Genomic DNA, 20,201 nt, shown 5'->3' with positions numbered 1-20,201 from the left:
TCTTCCTAAGGTTAATTGCATGCACTTGAGGGCTGGCTGAGGTTGGGAGAGCAAGCTCTGGTCGGCAGACATGTTTCTGCGTGAGAAGCTCACCGTCTAGTTCATTATTAAGCTTTGATGCTGTCTTCATTAGCACAATATTCTAGTCACCTGTGGTAACCTGTCCAGATGTCCCTGTGATAATGTTCAGCTTGATAAATTTAGACTTCACACAATACTACTTGTCATGTTTTACCCTTCTGTCCCAAGGATATTTCAAAATATGTCCAGTCCAGCTGTTAATTTGACTGCATAAAATATCGAAAGAATGCTTCTGAGGATTGCCATGATGTTTGAAGTGTTTTGAGGCGCATTTCCCGGTGGACTGGAAAACAGCTTTGAGAGCATCAAAATGAGTCTCAAAATTCAGATTCTATTTTACCTCCCGCAGCAGCCTCATACTTTAAGAAGCACTCTGGAAAAAAAAAAAAAAAAAAAAAAAAAAGATCCATTAGATTTCCATGGCTATGATAAAATAGCTGAGATAATCAATAGGAGGAAATGTGCATTTTTGACTCGCCCTTCAAAAAGGGTGGGACTCCAGCCAGTTGGCCCCTCTATCTCTGGGTTTCTAGGAAAACAAAATAATATGATGGGGGTGTGTACAAAGGAGGTTTCCTTTCCTCGTGGTGGCTTGGAAGCTCAGAGTGGGGAAACGTGCTGCGTGCTGATGTTCCCAGAAATTTCTCAGTGATCGAACAACCTTTACCTCTTCAAGGTCAGCCACCTCCCAAGTAAAGTCTCTGGCTTAACACCAAGTCTTCATCACGTGTGCTTATTGAAGACCTTAAGATGTAATCCATTAATAAAAAAGAATAATCTTTGACACGCATATTAAATGAACAAGAATAGGGATGTAGCTTAAAATTGTTCTATACCTATACTTTAATAATTTTTCCTGAAATTTAAAAAATCTCAGTAAATGTTGCAAAGTGTGTTTGATAGTTATGGATAAACAAGCTTTCGATTCATCTTAAGTGAAATGAGTCAAATCCTCAGCACAACTCTAGGTGTGAGAAGATGGACGACCTGCATGACAAATGAATACTAGTCATATTTACCTAAGCCCTTATATTTTTCATATTCATATCTTGCATACAATTATAAGTTTATTTGTGTGGATATATATGTTTTGAAAATACTTGAATATATTTCAAACTTTAACCAAAGAAATAATTTTTAAAATTGCATTTTGATTTCTAAACTGCTAAAAAGGTTTCCACAAAGAAGACACCAGCTGCCAGTGGAGTTTATATTTATAGTCACTAAACTTCATAACATTTCTCTGCTTTACATTTCTACCCTGCACTGTTCAACTAATGTACCCAAGAAAATGGATTTTACATTGTGTGTACAAAACATACAAAATGTAAGAATCCATTGGTCTCTTAAATTATATAGAAAATAGTGTCGATTGATTTATAAAGCATTTCCAACAATACCTGCTTTAGTAATCGTCCACACACTCACCATGCTGTTTTCTTTGATTCTACATGCACAGCTCCCTTCAGCATTTCTCACAGTGGGAAATACAATAACCAGACCCTTCCGTATTGTAAAAATGACCTACCTTCTCTGTAAAGTTTGAAGGAGACCTGAGCCAGACACAGAGTTCCTGACTGTGGTTTCTTCTGCTTGTTTCTTGCAGCATCTCTATTATGTCAGCCTGATACCTTCTGAAACCCCTAGTTTTAGGTAAAATTTTAAAAATAAAATTAAAATAAAAATCTGCTGATAGTTTTGCCAATTGTCTCTTGGGATGATAAACATACACACACACACACACACACACACACACACACACATGTTTTGAGCATTCTATCTTTTCCCTTTACTTAGGAAATTATCTTGTCTTATGAAACAAGAGGTTTGAAAATTGGCTTCTGTGGCTGGAGAGATGGCTCAGTGGTTAAGAGAAATGACTGCTCTTCCAGAGGTCCTGAGTTCGATTCCCAGGGGCCACATGGTGGCTTACAACCATCTGTAATGGGATGCAGTGCCTTCTTCTGGTCTTTTGGTAGGTTTGAAGAGAGGGACAGTCCTCATGGACTTAAAATGAATAAATGAATAAATTTAAGAATAATAAAAAGAAAGAAAGAGAGAAAGAGAAAGTAAAAAAGAAAGAAGGAAGAAAGGAAGGAAAAAAAGAAAGGAAGGAAGGAAGGAAGGATGGAAGGAAGAAAGAAAGAAAGAAAGAAAGAAAGAAAGAAAGAAAGAAAGAAAGAAAGAAAGAACATAGTCTTCAGTGCTCAGAAGAATTAGCTGACTTGAAGATAGGATTGTGATGATGATTGAATCTATGAAACAGAAAGACAAAAATGGTTTCCGATTATTGTACACATAATATATTTTATATGGTGTGTCCAAAATATAAACAAGTACAGGTTATAACAAGTAAATTAAATTTAAAAAATTTGCCTGTCACCAGATTTTTTTTCAACAAGGAAGAAATGTCTGAGAGAAATGATTTCAAAGGAGAAGGGGTGCATTTGGGCTCCTGGTGTCTGAGGTTGGCTGGAACCATAGTTTCAACATCATTAGTGAGGAAGGCAAAGAAGAGAGTATGGGAGATGAGACTTTTCATAATGAGCAAGCTGAGAGCAGAAAGAGAAGGGGCTAAAGCCAGTCTACATAGTTCAAGAGCCTGCACTTTGCCCATTTCTGCCTCTTGCCTCTACCTCCAGAGCTCCACACTTCACAATAGTCTGCTCAAAGGCTGAATAGTCAGTGGATTCACCTTTGATTAGATCAGAGCCCCCACTAACTAAGCAAGTGAAGGACCTGTATGACAAGAACTTCAAACCTCTAAAGAAGGAATTCAAGGAAGATCTCAGAAAATGGAAAGATCTCCCATGTTCATGGATTGGAAGGATCAACATTTTAAAAATGGCCATCCTACCAAAAGCAATTTACAGATTCAATGCAATCCTCATCAAAATTCCAACCCAGTTCTTCATTGAGTTGGAAAGATCAATGTGCAATTTCATATGGAATAACAAAAGATCTAGAATGAGGAAATCCATCCTCAACAACAAGAAAACATCTGTGGGAATCACTATCCCTGACCTCAAGCTATATTACAAGGCAATTGTGCTGAAAACTGGATGGTACTGGTACAGAAATAGGCACATGGATCAATGGAATAGAAGATCCAGAAATGAGCCCTCACGTATATGGTCACCTGAATTTGACAAAGGAGCCATAAAGATTCAATGGAAAAAGGACAGCCTATTCAGCAAATGGTGTTGGTCCAACTGGCACTCAGCATGCAAAAGAATGAAAATAGACCCTTTCTTATCTTCTTGTACAAAGCTCAAGTGTAAGTGGATCAAAGATCTCCACATTAAACCAGATACACTGAAACTATTAGTTGAGAAAGTAGGGAAAACCTTAGAACACATAGGCACAGGAGAAAATTTTCTGAACAAAACACCAATGGCTCAAGATCTAAGGTCAAAGATTAACAATTGGGACTTAATGAGATTGCAAAGTTTCTGTAAGGCTAAGGACATTGTCAAGAAAACAAAACGGCAGCCAACAGAATGGGAAAAGATCTTTACCAATTGCACATCAGATAGAGGCCTAATATCCAAGGTATACAAAGAACTCAAAAAGCTAGACACCAAAGAAGCAAACAACCCTATTAAAAAATGGGGTACAGAGCTAAACAAAACATTCTCAATTGAGGAATATCGAATGGCTGAGAAACACGTGAGGAAGTGCTCGACATCCTTAGCCATCAGGGAAATACAAATCAAAACAAGCCTGAGATTCCACCTCACACCAGTCAGATTGGCCATGATCCAAAACTCAGATGACAGCAGATGCTGGCGAGAATGTGGAGAAAGAGGAACACTTCTCCACTGTTGGTGGGGTTGTAAACTGATACAACCACTCTGGAAATCAATCTGGCGATACCTCAGAAAATTGAACATAGTACTACCTGAAGATCCAGCTATTCCACTTCTGAGCATATACCCCAGAGACACTTTAATAAACAACAAAGATACATGCACCACAATGTTCATAGCAGCTCTATTTATAATAGCCAGAAGCTGGAAAGAACCCAGATGTCCCTCAGAAGATGAATGGATACAAAAATTGTGGTACATTTACACAATGGAATACTACTCAGCCACCAGAAACAATGACTTAACTAAATTCTTTAGAAAATGGCTACATCTAGAGAATATCATCCTGAGTGCGATAACCCAGTCACAAAAGAACAGACATAATATACAGTCACTGATAGTGGGATGCTAACCCCAGAGGCTCGCACTGCCCCAGAAACAACTCACAGACTGTGTGAAGTCCAAGAAAAAAGAAAAGAAAACAAAACAAAACAAAAATTCATGCTCAATCCTTACACACCAAGAACACATAGACAAATTCCGGGTTACACCCTGTATTACATGTACTTTTTGCTCATTGTAAAAAAAAAAATGCTTAAAATTTGTACATTTATCTTTGTTTTTTAAAATAAAGTTGTTCAACAAAAAAAAAAAAAAAAAAAAAAAAAAAAAGATCAGAGCCCCCAGCACTTAATTTTTTTTGGAAAAGTTCTTAATGGCCCCAGAGGTGTGCTTTATGAAACACTCAAGAGTCTCAATCCATCAAGCAGAACATTAGATGGTCCATCACAGCATGAACCTCCTGGAACTCACTGAATTTGGAGTTTAAACTTTTGCACATTCTTTTGGACCATTATACCTTCAAATGCCCTGCTCTGTGTGCTCTCTTAACTCTTTGTGAAAGTCACAACATCTGTGTGAATTCACTTTCTGCTTTCCCTGGGGCCCCTTTCTGCTCTGCTCATTGCTCTTTCTTTATTATATTTTTCCTTCTATTCCAATAGACTCAGTCATTGTCATCATCTCATCTTCAAGTTTGAGACTTTCTTTTGAATGCACAGGCCCATTTCCAAGACTTTCTGGTAAAACTGTCATTACAATTGTATAACTAGATTTTGCTACTTTTTGGGTTCTTTGTTTCTCACCCTTTATCTTCCTCCCATTAGTTTTACCTAGAAGAGAAAAGGAGATTGAGATGAGATGAGAGAGAGAGAGAGAAAGAGAGGGAGAGAGAGAGAGAGAGAGAGAGAGAGAGAGAGAGAGAGAGAGACAGAGAGACAGAGAGACAGAGAGACAGAGAGTCAGAGACAGACAGAGAGACAGAGAGACACAGAGAGATAAACCACAAGTAATCCTCCTGAATGACCACCAACCGCTAACCAGGGACTGTGTATGTCTATCCTCTGAACCACACCTATGCTAGTTCACAAGGCAAATCATATAGTCAGCTGCTGCCATCAGTAAGAAGCAGCCCCAACCTGGGATTAAAATAAAGATATATTCCTATATTTTTATGTTTTTGTTTCTTTTTAAGCAACCAAAATTCCAGAATTTTTTCTGCTCAGTTGTACTTCCTAGAAGCAAGGATTTCCTTTTGTCTAACAGTTTTCTGTCTCCGTGGACATTTGTGGCTTGTTTGCACATATTTCTTGGCTTTCTCCATGCTTCCTTTTAGTACTGTGAGAAAGTACTTAAACACAGTTGTATCATAATTATCAAGACACCCATTCTCAGATTTTATGTTTCTCTCTAGATGGGCTATGTCTTCTTGTTCATTTTTTAGCTAAAATGTTTTCATGCATTTTTATTATATTTTATACTCCCTACCAAGTTCTCCCAGATACTTGCTACATCCCTTCCTACCACACCTGATGTTGTGGTTTCACCCATGTAGCTCCCCAAAACTAAAACAAAACAAACAATTGAATTCAAAACCAACAAAACCCAATAAGACACAAAAAATAAAATCAACACAAAATAAAAAGCACACACACAAAGCAAAGAATCCATTTTGTTCTCCAACTACTGGAGAGCAGGAGGCTTGACCTGGTGTCTGTGGTTCCAGTAACACTCCATCGGAGAACATCCACTTCTCCTTTACCAGCAAGTATCAACTGCAAGTAGCTTTTAGTTTGGGGGCAGACTTTCTTTCCCCCTCCCTCCCTTCTCACTGCTAGCACTTGAACTGCTTTGCCTTTTGCGTGCAGCAAAATGTCCATATGTGCATGCGTCCTGTTTTGTCTGAGAAGCATTTACAAGTTTTACAATCTTTCCACCTTCGCTTCTGCCTACATCTTTGAGCCTTGAGAGGAAAGGTTTGATAAACACCTCCCATTTAGGACTGAATGCCATAAAACCGTTGACTCTCTGAATATTGTCTAATTGGGGTCGCTGTGTTAGTTTCCGTATGCTGCAAGAGGAAGTATCTCTTATATGGGTTGAACAAGACATGGATATATGGGCATAATAATATGTCATTATGGTAGAAGGTTTTCCCCTAGGACCCATGAGCTATCTAGTCTCAGGTTCGTAACACTTCTTCAGTGTGAGGTATAGATTCTATCTTGTGGCATAGGACTTAACTCCAATCAAAAGGAGCCACTGTTACACCAAGATGCCTTGAAGGCAGGTCACTATTTTAGGTCACAGTTGTGTAGTTTGGGGACACTGGTGTTTATGCTTTCAGTCTAGTATCATACAGAGTACTGTCAAGGACCCTGAATACTGACCAGTGGAGGAGAGGCTTCCAGTGGAGCACAGCTCAGTTCTCCATGTTCAATAACATAAGTGTGTACTGTCTTCAGCAATGGCCTGAACGTAATGTTATGGAGAGCAACAAATAGCCTTGACCACATGTAGGGTCCCTGGAACCATTATTCTCCTTTGTTTGTTGGTTGGTTTTTGTTTTCTTTTTTTTTTTCCCCCATTGGATATTTTATTTATTTACATTTCAGTTGTTATCCCCTTTCCTGGTTTCCCCTCTGGAAACACTCTATTCCATTCTCCACCCCCCTGCTTCTATAATGGTGTCCCCTCACCCACCCACCCACTCCTGCCTCCCCTCCCTGGCATTTCCCTACAATGGAGACTTCACAGGTAAAAGGGCCTCTCTTCCCATTGATACACAACAAAGCCATCCTCTACTACATATACAGCTGGAGCCATAGGTCTGCCATGTATACTCTTTGTTTGGTAATTAAATACCTGGGAGCTGAGGGTGGGGCAGTCGGTCTGGCTAGTTGGTATTGTTGTTCTTCCTATGGGTTGCAAACCCCTTCAGCTCCTTCAGCCCTTTCTCTAACTCTGCCACTGGGGACCCTGTGCTCAGTCCAATGAGTGGCTGTGAGTATCAGCCTCTGTATTTGTCAGACTCTGGCAGAGCCTCTCAGGAGACAACTATGTCATGCTCCTGTCAGCAAGTACTTCACAGTATCTGCAATAGTGTGTGGATTTTGTGTCTGTGTATGGGCTGGATCCCCAGGTGGGACAGTCTCTGGATGGCCTGTCCTTCAATCTCTGCTCCACGATTTTGTCTTCTTATTTGCTCCCTTGAGGATTTTGTTCCCTCTTCTAAGAAGAAGGACCAAAGCACCACATTTGGTCTTCCTTCTTCTTGAGATTCAGCTGATCTATGAATTGTATCTTAGGTATTCCAATCTTTTGGGCTAATATCCACTTACAAGTGAGTACATACCATCTGTGTTCTTTTGTGACTGAGTTATCTAACTCAAGATTATATTTTCTTTCCATTCATTTGTGTAAGAATTTCATGTAGTCACTGTTTTTAATGGGTGAGCAGTACTCCATTGTGTAAGTATACCACTTTTTCTGTATCTATTCTTCTGTTGAAGGCTATCTGGGCTCTTTCCAGCTTCTGGATATCATAAAAATAAAGGCTGCTATGAACATGGTAGAGAATGTGTCCTTGTTATATGTTGCAGCTTCTTTTGGGTATATGCCCAGGAGTAGTATAGCTGGGTCCTCAGGTAGGACTATGTCCAATTTTCTGAGTAACCACCAGACTGCTTTCCAGAGTAGTTGTACCAACTTACAATCCCACCAACAATGGAGGAGTGTTCCTCTTTCTCCACATCATCTCCACTTTATGATGTTACCTGAGTTTTTGATCTTAGCCATTCTGACTGGTGTGAGGTAGAATCTTAGAGTTGTTTATGATTTGCATTTTTCTGAATGCTAGGGATGTTGAGCATTTCTTTAGGTGCTTCTCCGCTATTCAGTATTCCTCAGTTGAGAATTCTTTGTTTAGCTCTACACCCCATTTTTAATAGGGTTATTTTGTTTTCTCCAGTCTAACTTCTTGATTTCTTTGAATATATTAAATATTACCCTCTATCAGATGTGGAGCTGGTAAAGATTTTTTTCCTATTCTACTGGTTGCCATTTTGTTCTAATGACAGTGTCCTTTCCCTTACAGAAGATTTGTAGTTTTAAGAGGTCCCATTTGTCGATTCTTGTTCTTAGAGCATAAGCCACTGGTGTTCTTCAGGAAAAGTTCCCCTGTGCCTCTGTGTTCCAGACTCTTTTCCACTTTCTCTTCTATTGGTTTCAGTGTTACTGGTTTTATGTGGAGGTCCTTGATCCACCTGGACTTGTGCTTTGTACAGAGGATAAGAATGGATTAATTTGTATTCTACATGCTGACATCCAGTTGAACCAACACCATTTGTTGAAAATGTTGTCTTTTTCCTAGGGATGGTTTTAGCTCCTTTGTCAAAGATCAGGTGACCATAGGTGTGTGTGTGTGTGTGTTCACTTCTGGGTCTTCAATTCTATTCCACTGATCTACCTTTCTGTCTCTGTACCAAGACCATGCAGCTTTTATCATGATGGCTCTGTAATACAGCTCGAGATCAAGAACGGTGATTCCCTAAGTAGTTTTTTATTATTGATAGTTTTCACTATCCTGGTTTTTGGTTACTCCAAATGAATTTTCAAATTGCTCTTTTTAACTCTATGAAGAGTTGAGTTGGAATTTTGATGGGGATTGCATTTGATATGTAGATTGCTTTTGGCAAAATGGCCACTTTTACTATATTAATCCTGCCAATCCATGAGCATGGAAAATCTTTCCATCTTCTGAGATCTTCTTCAATATCTTTCTTCAGAGTCTTGAAGTTCTCGTTATACAGATCTTTCACTTGCTTAACTAGAGTCACATCAAGTTATCTTATGTTGTTTGTAACTATTGTGTAGAGTGTCCTTTCCCTAATTTCTTCCTCCACCCACTTATAGTAGAGGAAGGCTACTGATCCGTTTGAGTTACTTTTATACCCAGCCACTTTACTGCTTGTTTGTCAGCGGTAGGAGTTTTCTGGTGTAATTTTTGGGGTCACTTAAGTATACCATCATATCATCTGCAAAGAGTGATATTTTAATTTCTTCCTTTCCAATTTATATCCCTTTGGCCTCCTTTTGTTGTTTAATTGCTCTGGCTATGACTTCAAGGACGATATTGAATAGGTAGGGGGAGAGTGCACAGCCTTGTCTAGTCTCTGATTTTAGTGTGATTGTTTCAAATGTCTCTCTATTTAGTTTGATCTTAGCTACTGGTTTCCTCTATATTGCTTTTACTATGTTTAGGGATGGACCTTGAATTTCTGATCTTTTGAATACTTACATCATGAAGGGGTATTGAATTTTGTCAAATGCTTTCTCAGCATCTAATTGAATGATCATGTGGTTTTTTTCCTTTGAGTTTGTTTGTATAGTGAATTGCATTGATTTCCGTATATCAAACCACCCCTGTATCCCTGGGATGAAGCCTATTTGATCATGATGTGGTTGATGTTTTCTAGCATTCTGCTTGCAATAATTTTATTGAGTATTTGCATCCATATTTATAAGTGAAATTGGTCTGAAAGTATCTTTCTTTGCTGGGTCTTTGTGTGGTTTAGTTATAAGGGTAATTGTGGCTTCAAAGAAGGGATTGGGTAATATTCCTTCTGTTTTTATTTTGTAGAATAGTTTACATATTAGTATTAGTTCTTCTTTGAAGGTCTGATAGAATTCTTCAGTAAATTATTTATCTAGCCATAAGGGTTTTTTTTTTTTTTTTTTTTTTTTTTTTTTTTTTTTTTTTTTTGAGACTTTTAATGACCGCTTCTATTTCTTTAGGCTTTTTGGAACTGTTTAGATGGTTTACCTGACCTTGATTTAACTTTGGTACCCGGTATCTGTCTAGAAGATGGTCCACTTCACCTAGATTTTCCAGTTTTGTTGAGTGTAGGCTTTTGTAGTAGGATCTGATGATTTTTTTTTCAATTTCTCCACTTTCTGTAGTGTCTCTCCTTTCATTTCTGATTTTGTTGATTTGGATACTCTCTCTGTGCCCTCTGGTTATTCTGGCTAAGGATTTATCTATTTTGATTTTCTCAAACAACCACATCTTGTTGATTCTCTGTATAGTTCTTTTTGTTTCTACTTTGTTGATTTCAGCCCTTAGTTTAATCATTTTTTCTTTCTTCTCCTCTTGGATATATTTTCTTCTCTTTGTTCTAAAGCTTTCAGGTATGCTGTCAAGCTGCTAGTATATACTCTCTCCAGTATTTTTTTTTTTTTTTTTTTTTTTTTTTTTGGAAGCACTCAGAGATATCAGTTTTTCTTTTAGCACTGCTTTCGTTGTATTCCACAAGTTTGGGTATGCTGTGCCTTTATTTTCATTAAATTCTAAAAAGTTTTTAATTTCCTTCTTTTTTGACAAGTTATCATTGAATAGATAGTTGTTCAGCCTCCATGTATATGTGGGCTTTTTATTGTTTTTGTTGTTATTGAAGGCCAGTCTGTGGTGATCTGATGGGGTGCATGGGAGTATTTTGATCTTTGTTTATCTGTTGAAGCCTGTTTTATGACTGATTATAAGATCAGTTTTTGAAAAGGTACCATGAGGTGCTGAAAAGTTATATTATTTTGTATTAGGATGACACTGTTTGTTTTCTAATGCTTTTTAACATTTTTGAGGACTAAATATTACAGTACAATCATACAATATTACTGGAAGGTATTTTCTCTTTTCTTGATATTGGCTACTTTTTTTATTTTTCATTTTTCTCCTCCCCACAACAGGAATGATTGTAGAATTTCTCTGTACGAAGACTCAAACTGAGTTACAAAATTAAGTTCTTACTTTTTTTCTGCACCTCTATATTCTAGTGATTTCAGAGTGGTCATAATTTTCTAATTTATACTGTGTATATGGTTGCTTTGATATATCCTAGTTTTTAATATGTGATTCTCAATGAAGAAATAAGAATAGCATTTAGTAGAGGCATATTCTGCTGTTGGCTGAGGTTCTAGATGTGAGGACAGACCACCACTACTGTGCTAAGCCTGAACTAGACCAGATGAAGATGTGGCTACATACTAGTGTTCTTGAGGTGAGGGATGGACAGCTGCAAACAATGTAGTGTCCTCTACACTGCTCATTGCTAAATGTCTAATAGATGGTTGTGATCAGTTAGTGTAGTCCTCCCTTTTAACATGTCTTTTTCCTTCCGTTAATTTTCAGTTGTGCATTTTTTTTCTATTCCTTGACAATGGAGATATATAAATATATAATATGTAAAACAGCTCACTTAAAAAATAAGGAAACAAATGCACAAAGACATGGTATTTATGTATATGCTAGCATTTTACACTATACTTAATGTGGAATTCTTTATTTATGTAAGTCTTAATTGTTTAAATATGTCTAATCCTCTGCAGTGAATTTAGGATTGTCTTCAAAGACGCTAGGGATACTCTCAGGCACAGCCAGCTATTTGATGATTCACAGAGAATCTCAACTTCTTCCTTTGTATATTGAGTCTGAGCAGCTGTGTGAGCAAGAGCAGCCTCCTTGGAAAACCTTGGGTGACTTAGATGCCTGAATCTATACTTGTGGTAAACTGATTATAATGTTGATTACACATTCTGCAATGAGTGTGACAAGGAAGCCTGAACAATAAGCCTCTTGTTCCTCTCAAGAATGGCTCTGGTTTGGAATTTAATCATATTAAACAAGTTCTAGACAGTTTCAAGCAGTAAGTTGATTTGTCCCTCACCTTAGTGTAAAACCCCCATGCTAAAAAATTTCTCTACCGTGCTGCATGTTTTTTTTTTTTTTTTTTTGAGAAACCTAAAACCAATTTATTCATTTGTCAACTATCTACTACTTATAAACTATACTAAATAGCATTCTAGGTACCAGATACACATCTAAACAAACTAACAAAATTAAGTTGAGGGTTTTGCAAAGGTTTCTGGAAGTTTCTTTTTAATTGATACAATGGTCTTTGCTGTTGAGAACATTTATTGTCATCATGTTTCTATGTGTATTAATTTGCTTTGCTGAGGCTAGAGAGATGGCTCAGTGGTTAAGAGGACTTAACTGCTCTTTCAGTTTCTTGAGTTGAATTCCCAGCAACCACATGGTGGCTCACAACCATCTCTGATCTGATGTCCTCTTCTGCTGTACATAAAGGCAGAACACTCAGACATAAAACAGGTTACTAAAAATTATTTCTAAACTTTGAGAATTTATATTTTAATAATAAAAAAAGCCTCCTGGGAAAATTAAACTGCTCACTAGGAAAAGTCACTTTATGCCTGGCCAGACAGCCTTAGACATCTCTAAGCCCTACATGGCAAAAAGAAAGAAACTCTCCCACAACTTTTCCTCTGATCTCCATATATGCAGTATGACATGTACAACCACACTCATACATATGTTAGACCAGTTTTATCCTGTGGATCATGATCCCGTGGACAAAAATTACATTGCAATTCATAAGACCAAAATTAGTTACAGCAACAAAAACAATCTTATCGTTGGCTGTCACTACAACATAAGGAACTGTATTAAAGGGTTGCAGCATTAGGCAGACTGAGAACCACTGGGCTAGACAAATGAAATGTAGTAGAAAGAAATCATCCACAAAAATCATAAAATTAATCTTTTACTAATGAGCTTTGTGAATGACAAATGCAGAATTTGTTTTATTAACAATACATTTCATCTTAGTAGAAGAAACTAAGATTCAAATGCATTCATTTGTCTGGAAGAAAAAAAAAAAACCTAACCTTGAACATCCTGTTCAATGTTCATGCACTTTTCACAAGCCAATCTTCCCACAATGACATAGTTACAGAACCCATTCACAAACTAGAATGCCTTCTCCGCGTATGTTAGCTACAGGTCTTTGGTTCCATTTAGCAGAAGACAAGCGTGACTCTAAAACACAAAAGGGGTTCTTAGCAGAGGCAATTGTGCTTCCTCAAGGCTTGGCATGGGAAAATCAATTTTCCAAAGGTGGTGAGATCTGTCTCTATGCACCTTGTCTTACTTCTGTCTGAAAAAGCATCGTAATGACTAAAGTCAGAATGCCCTAACACTTTCTAAGGCAGAACTACCTGTGTTCAAATTCTGTCCCCATCACTAGCTAAAGGCACAACCTGAAACAGGTCAATTAAACTTCCTAATCCTCCATTTCTTCATCTGTTAAAATTGGAATAATTTAGTACTTTCCTGCCACAATTGAAGCAAAACCATAAATTGATTGATATGCAGAGATTGGCACCATTTCTGCCCTATGAGAAGTCTTTAGTAAACACAAACATTACTAAATGAATAATGTCAAGGACTGCAGTGACCTAGTAGGAGCTGAACTGCCAGGTGGTTTCAATACAGGATGAAACAAAAAGAAAACCCAGCAAGCTTTATATGGCTGTAATCACTAAATGCTAAGATATTATAGAAACACACTACTTTGTCAAGATGGGAATGCAGTGCTAATCAGGATTCGTTTTGAGTGAGATAAATCATCCTGAAAAGAACTGCAGAGGTGCATTGTGGGAGGAAGACCCTGTCTCAGATTGGGGCTTTTTGGAAATTTGTTAAATTTAGCTTTAGTTGGAGACTCAAGAAGATGGATAACAATAAGGAAACCACAGGTGTTTAACTTGTGCCTTCATCTGTTGGTACTATCTGGTTTCTATACAACCACACTGTGACAATCCAAGCACACTCATGGGCATGATAGGCGTCTAGCCTAACAGAGCTTTCACATCCACACCCAATTTCAATTAAGAAATGTACATGGTTTACTTAAGATGCTGTTGTTCTTCAGCAATTTCAAAAGAGGCCAGTAGAGCCAAGACCTTGGGACAATGGCGTGAAATAGTCAGCTATCAGCTTCATTCCCTGAGTACTCCAGCATGTTTTAGAATAAACTTGCCTGTGAGGGAAATGATCTTGAAAAGCTCCCAGGAGGCTGGGGGCTAGGGATGCCACCATGAGATTCTGAAGTAATTGTTCTAGGGGTTTAGCTGAATCATGATGAATTTTCAAATTTTTTCTAAGGTTACGTTTATAGCTTTGAACAACATCTTTAGAGGTGTGTTTTCACTGTAAATTAAGAAGCTTCTCTGAGAACAGGAGTGAGCAGGAATAAAAAAACAATCCTGGCTAATAAATCACACCAATGATTTCCTTAGTCTTTGTGTTAAGAACACATCACAATACTTGACCTATATGACATCAGCAGATAGTCTAAGAGCCCATGACAAAGTCATTTCTAATTCCTATAGGACAGCAGAGGAAACTGAGTACTAGTATTATTTACTTAGCACTTGACTTTTGGTAAGTGCTCAAACACAAGCATTCTTGTTCTTCAGTACATAACATTAACTGTGATGAGGTATGGCTTCTACTTCCAGTGTGATGGTGTTTTAATACCAGGAAGAAATATGAAAAGCAAAAAAAAAGTCATTATATTCCAGTATTAAACCAGTTAAATGCCAATTCATAACTGAAAGTGTTTATTGTGACTGCCTAATACATTTTAGCTTTTTCTATAATTATATACTTTTATATGCATGTTTATGCATGTGTGTAGGGGGTGTACTGTTTTTCACATTCCTCATCTGTAGGTATTAGTTAGAAAGGTCATTTTATTTACCTTGTAGAAACATTTGTTTTCCTATTGATTTGTGCGTTTGCATGTGTTATGGTTTCCGTACACAGATGATGGGGTACATACATGGAGGTTAGAAGACAACCTCTAGGAGTCAGTTCTCCTTTTATTGTGTGGGATCTGGGGGTTGAACTCAGATTCCCAGGCTTGGTGACAAGTACCTTTTACTTTCTGAGCCATCTCACTGGCCCACTTTTGGTGTTCAATAGCAAAACATATTCACACAAACACACACACACACACACACACACACATACACACACACACACACACACACACACACACACATCATATATGGTTAAACATGGAGGCCACTCCTAGTAAGATCAAAGAAAGACTGGCAATGGCCCATATGTAGCAACATACCCACAAGAGCTCATAATTGTGCCCCAGGCAGCAAGTCTTACAAAGTGAAACTACTTTAAGGGTGGAAAATAGCATAAAAAGAATTTATATTGGAACAATTCCCAAGCCACCACACTCCTGCACATGTCTAAACAGAAAACATTGCTGTGCAGTTTTATACAGGGTGTTTCTGACTCACCATGCCACACATAGTTTCCTTTATATTTCTACATCATTAGAGAGTCAGCATTTACCAGATAAATTCTGCACACTTCTAAATGGTTTCCTATAAAGATAGCTTGACTCTATCTTTTGTTGTTTCCCCTTTGGCCTGAAGGCTGAAGGAGCAAGTAGACGAAGCCCACCAACTGGCAGCATAAGTTCTAAGTACAGGGTGTGTCAAATCCTCCCTGGTGCTTTGATAATATAGCCAGAGTTCCTCTGTTCCATGTGAGTACAGCTCATAAACGCTGGTCATTCCTTTCATATTCAATTAGACTTTTCTTGACTCCCCTTATTAAAGTCTACAAACTATTAAGCATAAAATTAAAGTTGAACAGTTCATCTCTTTTTTGACATCTAACACTGTTTGAAAAACAGCCATGTGAATCTCCCAAGTCAAGACTCATCCTTTGCAGCCCATGGCCAATGAAGAGCGGAAGCATTGCCGAGCACAGAGTAAATACACACCCTCGATCGTTAGCCTGCATAATGTCGAGAGCATATATGCATAAGCCAGTTTGTTGAACACGAGCTATTCCATTGATTTAACTGAGGCCACATGGTTATTATTGCCAAAGCTCCAGTGAAGGAAATAATTAGAGCAGTAAGCATTGTAAAGCTTCTGAAATGACTTCAGGCAATAAGAGAAGTCACAGGAAATCTACACACGCACCGTTTGTGACAATGCTCTGAACAAAGTGTGTGTGTGTGTGTGTGTGTGTGAGTGTGTGTGTGTGTGTGTATGTAGGAGTATATATACACATGTGTGAATGCACATGCAGAGGACAGAGTTGGAGTTCAAGTGTTTACCTCTATTTTTTTTAAACAAGGTCTGTCTCCGAATCTCCATGTTTTAGATGATCCATTTGGCCAGCCAGTTCCTGAGATCTGGTACTGGGATTATGAATGTGTACATGCCTTGGGCCTGGCTTCAAATTGCTGAGAAATTAGAATCCAGTGCCAATGTTTGTGCCTGAAGCTCTTTATTCACCGAATCATCGAAACAGTCCCCAGATAGTAAATCCTTTTCACTATTAACAGAGGGACTTTCTGCAAACTATATATGCTGCAGGGGTCACTTTTTCTTATCTTTTATCTAGAGAGCATTTGGCTGAGGAGATGAGCCTATGTGACTGGAGAGATGCTTCGGAGTTAAGAGTGGGGGGGCAGGTTAGGAAGCATTCTTGTTAAGGCAGGGTGGGGGAGGGGATGGGGCTGTGTAGAGGAAACTGGGAAGGGAGAATAACATTTGAAATGTAAATAAATGAAATAACCATAATCCCCTTCCTCTACCCTATTCCCCTCCCCCTCCACTTGTCTTCTTGAAGGTCCACTCCTTCCTAATCACCCTCTCCATCCCATTGCCTTGGCATTCCTATACCAGTTTTTTAAAAAAGAATGAAGTTCAGTTCACATTACCTACTTCAAGGTCCAGGGCATCCACTTTCCTTTTCTAGGTTCCAAGGGGATCTTTATAAAGTAAGAGACTGACTGTAGTTCCAGTATTTGCCTCCAGTTTCAACAAAAACAAAGAAACCCAAAAACCAAAGAAACCAACAACAACTTTCCCCACACTGCCAGAGATGTCAAGCTAAGGAGATTTTCAAACAATGAAAGCAAGAGAAGCTCTGAGTTTGATCCTGGGTTAAATCCCTTCAGAATTCCCCATGCCTTTGCTGTTCAATGTTGCTTTGCTTCAAGGAGTATTGCCTCTTGTAGATGGTGATTCAACCTGAGCATATGTGAATGTCACTTAGTTTGTCTTGCTTTTTATCCGAAGGACTTGTTATAATCAAGCGCAATCATTGGAAGTGAACCTTAGACGGATGCATGTGTATGAACAGAAACCAGGAGATCTTAATACCAGAGTTATCCATCTAAAGGATGTGAATGCATGGCCTTATACCTGCATGCTGCTATTGTTAACCTCACCATCTCTCTTACACTGTTTCAGGCATGTCATTAGCACATACAGGAAATTTAATGAGTTTGGCATTCATTTTAACTAAATTGATCTCTCCAGACCGGAAATTTCAATATTTTGAGCACTTTATGTTTACTTCATTTTCCTCCCCCTTCTAATTAGTTATCCCATCTTTTTTTCTCTTTCAATAATTTATTTTATTATTCACTTTATATACCAATCACAGCCCCTTCCTTCTTTCCTCCAAGTCCTGCCCTTACAAATTCCTTACCCCATTCTTCTTTCCTCTTCTCCTCAGAGAACGGGAAGACCCCTTGGGCACTACCCCACCCTGGAACATATAGTGATAGCAGGACTAAGCATATCCTCTCCCATTGAGACCCAGGAAGGCAGTTCAGGTAGGGGAAGGGGATCTAATGGCAGGCAACAGAGACCAGCCCTGCTTCAATTGTAAGGGGCCCTACATGAAAACCAAACTGCACATCTGCTACAAATGTAGAGGGGTAACCTAGTTTCAGCCCTTGCATGCTCTTTGGTTGGTGGTCCAGAGTCTTGTGAAGTTTCTTGAGCCCAGGTTAGTTGACTCTGTAGATCTTCTTATGATGTCCTTGACCTCTTTGGCTTGCTGCATTCTATCCATTTGTCCACAAGATTCCCTGAGATCTGACTGATGTTTGGCTATAGGTCTACATCTATTTTTATTAGCTGTTGGATGAAATCTCTTCATTATGCTAGGGACCTGTCTGCAAGCCAAGTAGAGTATTGATAACAGTGTTGGGGTTGTCTCTCTCCCATGGAATGGATCTCAATTTGGGACAGTCAATGGTTGGCTATCTTTCCTGCTTATGCAGATAAACTATGTAAGATACATACATACATACATACACACACACATATATATATATATAACAACTGTATGCTTTCAGACCTCTCTTCTATAAAATGGGAACAAAAATGTCCCTTTCTTTCAAGGGTTGTGATAATTAAATGAGTTAATAAAACTCAAACCCTTATTTAATTTACATATAGTACACTATGTAAATGTTACTATTATGGTTATACAGTTATGATGACAATTTTGAGCAAACCACTTCACAGTTATGAACCTCAATTTCCTTAACATAGAAACATGAATATATTTTCTACCACCTCAAATAGATCACGAATCTATCAAATGGATTCATAAGCATGAAACAAAATTTATTTTAACATCCTGACAAGGGAACCTAAATGGTATTAGTTGCAACCCTAGTTTTATCTCTTAGATGAAGAAATAATGGTATCAGGGCCATCTCATACAGTGACTGGGACATGTCAACATCCTGCAGAAAGACTTCAGTTCTGTGATCGACACTAAGAAATTATTTACAAATGCTTTCAAGATGTGGTCTATATAGAAAATATCTATTATTTTGGCTTCATTCACACATAAGAAAGCTTATATACTCTCTTATGTGGTCATATAGAAGAGCCTCGCCAATCTCAAAGCCCAATCTATGGTTATTAAGAGACAGGAACAAGATGGCAAGTGTAATTGTCAAGCATGTAAAAACCGACACACAATAAAATACCAACTCAGATTACTGAAAATCATTCAGAGGCCAAGTTGTCTTAAAACCTATATGTACATATATTTGTATGTGTTTGGAACAGTCTTACATACATTAAAATTAGAGAGAAAAATGAGACGAAATGTCACATAGAACACATAATGTTTAAGCTGTTTTCAAAGTAGGATGACAAATATTTACCTATTTCTTCCTGCTCTAATTTTCTGCAGATATTTCCAGTTTAAATGTAAGAGACTGTATAGGAATTACATGATATTGACTGTATGTGGTTATATTCAAAGGAGGCAATGACTCAGAGAAACTTGGAACTTGAGGGTTCATGGTGTTAACTCTAATCTCACTACTAACATAGCAGCACATGCCCAGAGAAAGCCAAAGTCAATTGGTGGGATAGACATCTGACCCATGGGCAAAGTAACAACAGTTTGAGCAAATCTAGACACACCCCTGTATGCAAAAAGAAATGGCTGTCTTTGCTAGAGTAGCAGGTTCACATCTTCATTAATAAGTCTTTCAATGCCATTTGTTAAGCTGGAAATCCAGTGATCAGTGTCTAGGGATCTGGGGCTTCACTAATGCCAGCCTTGCCATCTTCACACCAATATTTAGTCTAGAGAAATAAAATGTTCTTGAAGTAATTATAAAGAGCTTGTCAAATGATGCAATTGAGGATAGACTCTGGGTGACCTCAGAAAAGAACAAAAGCTCAAAGGAATTTCCATAAGGTTGCAAATTTGGCAAGAGGGCTACACAATCTCTGATAATTAGACTTTTCAACACATTTGGATTTGCTAATTGGATCCAAGTTCTAATTAGACTTTTATGTAACTAAGAATGACATATCATGGTATGAATTTAATGTGTTCTTACAGTTGAAACCAACAATTATCAAGCGTTTCCAAATTATCTTAATAAGGAAAAACCTGGCTTTGTTGATCACATTGTGACATCCCCGTCTCTCGCAATAAATTGAGCACATTTTAGTTCTCTTAATTAAACACCTTTTGGGAGCTCAAAGAGATGCTTAGACTTTCATAAGAAGCACCCAAGTTGTTTGTTTGTGAGGGAGATTTGCCAGTAAGTTGACTCTGGAAGCTGCAGACAAAACTCAGTACAAAGAAATAAATCATCATTGGAAGAAATGGCACAAGTAACCAGATGTCCCTGTAAGCACTCAATTAATCAAATTGTTGCTGAATACGACTGAAGCCGGGTTATGCTTTTACCTTGTGCATGCATAGAAGCAGTCTCAGTGTGAGTGCTCGGGAAGCTGGTATTG

At 38.1% G+C, this 20,201-nt stretch overlaps 1 protein-coding gene across 3 annotated transcripts in view; it reads left to right on the top strand.

The window, feature by feature from the left end:
• GRID2 (glutamate ionotropic receptor delta type subunit 2) overlaps positions 1-20,201 on the top strand; it is a gene marked incomplete at both ends in the record, with an annotated part of 1,350,985 nt that overhangs the window by 969,436 nt on the left and 361,348 nt on the right. The gene's annotated exons all lie outside the window — the stretch shown is intronic.

The sequence above is a fragment of the Micromys minutus genome, assembly GCF_963924665.1.
Source record: "Micromys minutus genome assembly, chromosome: 18".
NCBI lineage: Eukaryota > Metazoa > Chordata > Mammalia > Rodentia > Muridae > Micromys > Micromys minutus.
This window is presented reverse-complemented; position numbering and strand designations above follow the sequence as displayed.